Source organism: Eurosta solidaginis, chromosome 3 (assembly GCF_040869045.1).
Source record: "Eurosta solidaginis isolate ZX-2024a chromosome 3, ASM4086904v1, whole genome shotgun sequence".
Taxonomy (NCBI): Eukaryota; Metazoa; Arthropoda; class Insecta; order Diptera; family Tephritidae; genus Eurosta; species Eurosta solidaginis.
This window is the reverse complement of record NC_090321.1, coordinates 240,080,368-240,087,429: the sequence shown is the minus strand read 5'-3', so window position 1 is coordinate 240,087,429 and position 7,062 is coordinate 240,080,368.

The following is a 7,062-nucleotide window of genomic DNA, read 5'->3' as shown; positions in this document are numbered from 1 at the left end:
CGGCATCCAACTATGGCGAAGCGAGAATGACAATATCACGGCTAAAAAATTACAAGGTGCCAAGTAATGACGGGATACCCGCCGGACTGTTCAAACATGGAAGCGAAGAGTTGGTATAAGATAAAGAAGCAAAAAAAAATGGGTCTTGTAGTAAATGTGGACAATACGAGGTATTTACTGTCATCGCGGCCTTTGTAGCCACGTTACTGTTGACGGATATAAATTCGAGATTGTGAAGGATTTCGTCTGTTTGGGAAGCAGCATTAAAAGCAAAAACAATGTCGGCCTAGAAATCAAACGGAGAATAACTCTTGCCGACAGGTGCTTCTTTAGGCAATTGAAAAGTAAAATCCTCTCTCGACGAACAAAATTCTCGCCCTAGAAGTCACTCATCATACCTGTCCTGATGTATGGCTCGGAATCAGGGAAGGTGTCGAGAGTAGATGTGCTGGCTCTTGGAGTATTCGAAAGAAAACATCTCCGGAAGATTCATAGCCCTATCCGTGATGTCGACGGCGGGTATCGAAGGATGTATAATGATGAGCTGTTCGCAGATATTACGATAGTGCAGCGAATAAAAACAGAAAGCTTCGCTAGCTAGGTCACGTTATGCGGATGAACGAATACGCTCCGGCAGTTTGTAAACAGGGGAAAGGGAAGACCTTTACTGAGTTGGGAGAGACAGTTGGAGGAAGATTTGACCTCGCTTGGTGCTCCCAATTGGCGACTGTTATCGCAAAATAGGGTTAGCTGACCTCACTGACTCAATGTACTTCATTTTTTATAAAACTTCAAGAAGTGCTATATGTTGAATTTTGGCAGGATTAACAGATCGCGCCCGGACAAATTTTTTACATTTTACATTCTACTCCTTCTATTCTCATTTGGTACGAAAAAAGTACAAAAACTGTGAGTAAATGTGAACAAACATGTCTGAAGATACGAACAATGAATTCACGTCATTTCATCCAATCGTCAATTTTCATACATATACAATGAAAACTTCAACCAAAAGATATTAGGTAGTAATACTATTAAGTTTTCAACTCGACCCAAATAAACCTTAGAGATAAAAAATGTAGTAGGAGGTAAAAGCGGAGTAAAAAACTCCGATTGAAATAAAGGCTGAACCCTGCGTCAGCAATGAAACATGTTGTCAAAAGCGTGACGTCACGGCGAGAAAATTTATTTCACAGCTAACTATGATTTTTTTTTCTCTCTCATTTTTTTATGCGAGATCTCTTTCATGGTGGAATCACCAGGTGAAGTAAATAAAACAAGTAAGGAAGGCTAAGTTCGGGTGTAACCGAACATTACATACTCAGTTGAGAGCTATGGAGACAAAACAAGGAAAATCACCATGTAGGAAAATGAACCTAGGGTAACCCTGGAATGTGGTTGTATGACATGTGTATCAAATGGAAGGTATTAAAGAGTATTTTAAGAGAGAGTAGGCCATAGTTCTATGGATGGACGCCATTTAGGGATATCGCCATAAAGGTGGACCAGGGCTGACTCTAGAATGTGTTTGTACGATATGGGTATCAAATGAAAGGTGATAATGAGTATTTTAAAAGGGAATGGGCTTTAGTTCTATAGGTGAACGCTTTTTCGAGAAATCCCCATAAAGGTGGACCAGGGGTGACTCTAGAATATGTTTGTATGATATGGGTATCAAATGAAAGCTGTTAATGAGTATTTTGAAAAGGAGTGATCCTTAGTTCCCTAGGTGGACGACGTTTCGAGATATCGCCATAAAGGTGGACCAGGAGTGTCTCTAGTTGTACGATATGGGTATCAAACGAAAGGTGTTACTGAGCATTTTAAGAGGGAGTGGGCATTAGGTCTATAGGTGGACGCCCTTTCGAGATATCGCCATTAGGGTGGGCCAGGGGTGACTCTAGAATGTTTGTACGATATGGGTATCAAACGAAAGGTGTTACTGAGCATTTTAAGAGGGAGTGGGCATTAGGTCTATAGGTGGACGCCTTTTCGAGATATCGCCATTAGGGTGGGCCAGGGGTGACTCTAGAATGTGTTTGTACGATATGGGTATCAAATGAAAGGTGGTAAGGAGTATTTTAAAAGGGAGTAATCCTTAGTTCTATAGGTGGACGCCTTTTCGAGATATCGCCATAAAGGTGGACCAAGGGTGACTCTAGAATGTTTGTACGATATGGGTATCAAACGAAAGGTGTTACTGAGCATTTTAAGAGGGAGTGGGCATTAGGTCTATAGGTGGACGCCTTTTCGATATATCGCCATTAGGGTGGGCCAGGGTGACTCTAGAATGTGTTTGTACGATATGGGTATCAAATGAAAGGTGGTAATGAGTATTTTAAAAGGGAGTAATCCTTAGTTCTATAGGTGGACGCCTTTTCGAGATATCGCCATAAAGGTGGACCAAGGGTGACTCTACAATGTTTGTACGATATGGGTATCAAACGAAAGGTGTTACTGAGCATTTTAAGAGGGAGTGGGCACTAGGTATATAGGTGGACGCCTTTTCGAGATATCGCCATTAGGGTGGGCCAGGGGTGACTCTAGAATGTTTGTACGATATGGGTATCAAACGAAAGGTGTTACTGAGTATTTTAAAAGAGAGTAATCCTTAGTTCTATAGGTGGACGCCTTTTCGAGATATCGCCATTAGGGTGGGACAGGGGTGACTCTGGTATGTTTTTGTACGATATGGATATCAAATTAAAGGTATTAATGAGGGTTTTAAAAGCGAGTGGCCCTTAGATGTATATGTGAAGGCGTTCTCGCGATATCGACCAAAATGTGGACCAGGTGATCCAGAAAATCATCTGTCGGGTACTGCTAATTTATTTATATATGCAATACCACTAACAGTATTCCTGCCAACATTCCAAGGGCTGTTGATTTCGCCTTGTAGAACTTTTTCATTTTCTTCTACTTAATATGGTAGGTGTCACACCCATTTTACAAAGTTTTTTCCAAAGTTATATTTTGCGTCAATAAACCAATCCAGTTACCATGTTTCATCCCTTTTTTCGTATTTGGTATAGAATTATGGTATTTTTTTCATTTTTCGTAATTTTCGATATCGATAAAGTGGGCGTGGTTATGGTCAGATTTCGCCCATTTTTTATACCAAGAAAAAGTGAGCTCAGGTAAGTACGTGGGCTAAGTTTAGTAAAGATATATCGGATTTTGCTCAAGTTATTGTGTTAATGGCCGAGCGGAAGGACAGACGGTGGACTGTGTATAAAAACTGGGCGTGGCTTCCACCGATTTCGCCCATTTTCACAGAGAACAGTTACCGTCATAGAATCTATGCTCCTACCAAATTTGAGAAGGATTGATAAATTGTTATTCGACTTATGGCAATAAAAGTATTCTAGACAAACTAAATGAAAATGGGCGGAGCCACGCCCATTTTGAAATTTTCTTTTATTTTTGTATTTTGTTGCATCATATCATTACTGGAGTTGAATTTTAACTTAATTTACTTATATACAGTAAAGATATTAAATTTTTTGTTAAAATTTGAATTAAAAAAAATTTTTTTTTAAAAAGTGGGCGTGTTTTTTATCCAATTTTGCTAATTTTTATTTGGCACATATAGAGTAATAGTAGTAACGTTCCTGCAAAATTTCATCATGATATCTTCAACGACTGCCAAATTACAGCTTGCAAAACTTTTAAATTACCTTCTTGTAAAAGTGGGCGGTGCCACGCCCATTGTCCAAAATCTTACTAATTTTCTATTCTGCGTCATAACGTCAACCCATTTACCAAGTTTCGTCGCTTTATCTGTCTTTTGTAATGAGTTATCGCACTTTTTCGGTTTTTCGAAATTTTCGATATCGAAAAAGTGGGCGTGGTTATAGTCCGATATCGTTCATTTTAAATAGCGATCTGAGATGAGTGCTCTGGAACCTACATACCAAATTTCATCAAGATACCTCAAAATTTACTCAAGTTATCGTGTTAACGGACGGACGGACGGACATGGCTCAATCAAATTTTTTTTCGATCCTGATTATTTTGATATATGGAAGTCTATATCTATCTCGATTCCTTTATATATGTACAACCAACCGTTATCCAATCAAACTTAATATACTCTGTGAGCTCTGCTCAACTGAGTATAAAAAGACCGAAGATGTACGCTATCTGAAACGGTAGTGATGTATTTTCGACGGACAGAAGGGAGTAAAATTTTTACCCGATTTGAAAAAATAAGAGTAGAAAAATAAATACCTTGTTACCAAAGTCATTACAGAAATTGCCTTTTTCAGCATATCAGTGCCACCTAATGCCAATGCAAAATTGAATACAAAGCAACAGTGCGAGTTAACATTACTTTTAGGATCGAATAAAAATAAAAAATTCAATTTGGCCACTTTAACTGACCTCAATTTCAACTGTAGTTGAAGCTTTCATTGAAAAACCGGATATAAAAGACACATGTGTTATTCATATAAAGACATATGTACGTCAGTTATTTACAAAAACTAAGGCATGACGTGGCTGAATGTGTTTGTAACACTTCAACCATCGTAGGAGTCCGGGTTCAAATCCCACCCCCGGGAGAAAAGGCTGTGAAGAAATTTACAAGGTAAAATCGAAACAGCTGTCGCCTTGTCCGTCCTGATGTCACGTTGTTTAAATTTTTCCCAAAGTATTAAATGAACTTTTCTGCTTTTGGGGTTTCGGGTTCGATGAAATTTTTACAGTCACACTTGGAAGTGATCGCGATAGTCTTAAATGTGTTTCCGTCCCTTAAAATTCATTGACATATTCATCTGCTTTATTGATTTATCGTTGAGAGTCGGGATTAAAACATATGCTCTTCTAATATATAATAATAAACTTAAGTGTAACATTCCTCTCATCTTAGTGTTCTGAACAGGCTCCCTCTGCAGAAGCTGTCAGGATCAGGAGGAAGAGGAGTCGATCTACCACTTTCTCTGCCGATGTCCGGCGCTGCAAAGAAGAAGGCTCAGATTTCTGGGCTCTTCTTCAACAGCCTGGCAGATGTTGGGAAGGTGGACGCCTCGTTTCTTCTTGGGTTCATCAGGGAAAGCAAGTGGTTCGTTGAGGACCACTATGAGGTAATGGGGCTAAACGAATTTGCCGCCACCCTGTACTTACTGAGGGCACTCACAATGGACAAAAATGTCTCCGAGTGGAAGTGTGGGTAACACTAACGCACGCCGTCTTAACCTAACCTAACCTAGTGTTCTGATTTTTAGGGCTAAACAGCAACAGTGAGTTACAATAGAACACCACTGTTTAGGCGAAGTTTTTTCAAAATAAGGTATAATACGACAATTTTGGGGTTCTTGTAGGAATGAGAAAAACATTCTTCGAAAGCCTTCAGTAGTACTGTGCAGGGGAAGATCCTTGGTTGAATATGACGTGAATGCAAATAGATTGTTTTAACAAAGACCTGAATCAATTTTTTTGGGAACAAATTAAACATATGTATATAACGATAATATCAAAAATATGGAAGTATTAGTTTAGCACGGCCTTACTTAGCCAACACCAAAGATACCCTCAATGATGAATTTCTGTAATTAAATCCAGTTAAGGTCCATCGATACTCACCTAATAGTTTATGTGAAAAAGAGTACTAATAGTGGATATTTTATATTTTTTTTTTATTTTTATTATATTATTTTAAAAATGCAAAAAAAAACAACATTTTTTCGGGTACAACATTGGTGAAAAATTTTCAGATAGCCGAATGACAGAACAAAGAAGAATTAAGAGCGAGACAATTGACGGCTTACTTCACCTGCATGATTCAATTACTAGAGGTTTGTTCTCCAATAATGACAGATCTTTGACACTCCCAAATTGAAAAATCTGGACGGATTACTTTTACGAAGTAAGGAAAACGGGGAATAATTCAATCCCCTTCAGTAAAAATTGTAGTAGAAAAGTATCTTTGGTAGTATATTAGTAGTGATAATAAATTTGTAAATGCCAAAAGTTTTGGGGAAATAATTCATTTTATACTAAATGTTTCGTGAATTGATAAAGTTGTTGGTTTGGTCATTCTTTCAGAAATTGTTTGAAGAATGCCGTACGTTAGAATTTTATTCAAAAAAGCAATATCTCAAAATTTGTTTCAAAAACTCACTGTATGAATATAAGTTCAATGCATTTTAGCATAAGTGAGAGTTAATGAAAAGCATTCTGAGATGAAGCGTTCTTTTCAATCTAACTCTAATATAGGGCGGTTTTGTGACAAATCCTGAATTGAGAAGCTTTTGAAAAATATTTTGAGATAGCACGATTTTGAACAGGCAGCCGACATGGGGTGATACGCTGCTCAGCAGCCGCAATGAACTGATAAAAACAAAAATAAAAGAAAATGGCTTATTGTCTTAGAACTTTATATTCCTATCTTGACTTTAACAGAACAGTTAAGCTTTTCTGCGGTCCTGCTACACAGGGAGTATTCACCTTTTTATTTTGAAATTTCGGAAAGCTCTTTTCCATTAAGTATTCATGGAAGCGTTCCGGATAAACCGTTAATTTAGAATATTCGGAATACGTTCATTTGATACTACCTCACGAGATCCGAATATATGAAATAAGTATATACAAAATATTCCAAATATAAACCGATTCCCCAAATTCTTAAATGGCGGCGAATGTTCCGCACATACGGAATTAATAGAACAGAAGGTCGACTTTTAATACGCGCCCAAAAATATCGAGAGAAGTGTCAAAAGACGCGTATTGACCTCGATAACAATAATTCGAAGGCGGAAATAAAAATTTAAGCTCGTTCAAAAGATATTGACGAAAACCCGAAAAATTACCCCGGGTTGCGTTAGCGGCCTTCAGCCGAGCTTATAAAAAATAACCCTGGCTGGTCCACCAATGAGGTAGGATCAAAATTAAATGATTGCAAAATCCCTTTGTACACAAAATCTTTTTCAGTGCACAAAAACATTACAACAAACACATGAAAATTGCCAACTTCAACTGCAAATATCTGCTGACAGAGATACAATTTTTCTTTTCCGTCTTCGGATTATTCTTGTCGAGGTCACCTCTCTCAAGAGTTTTGGA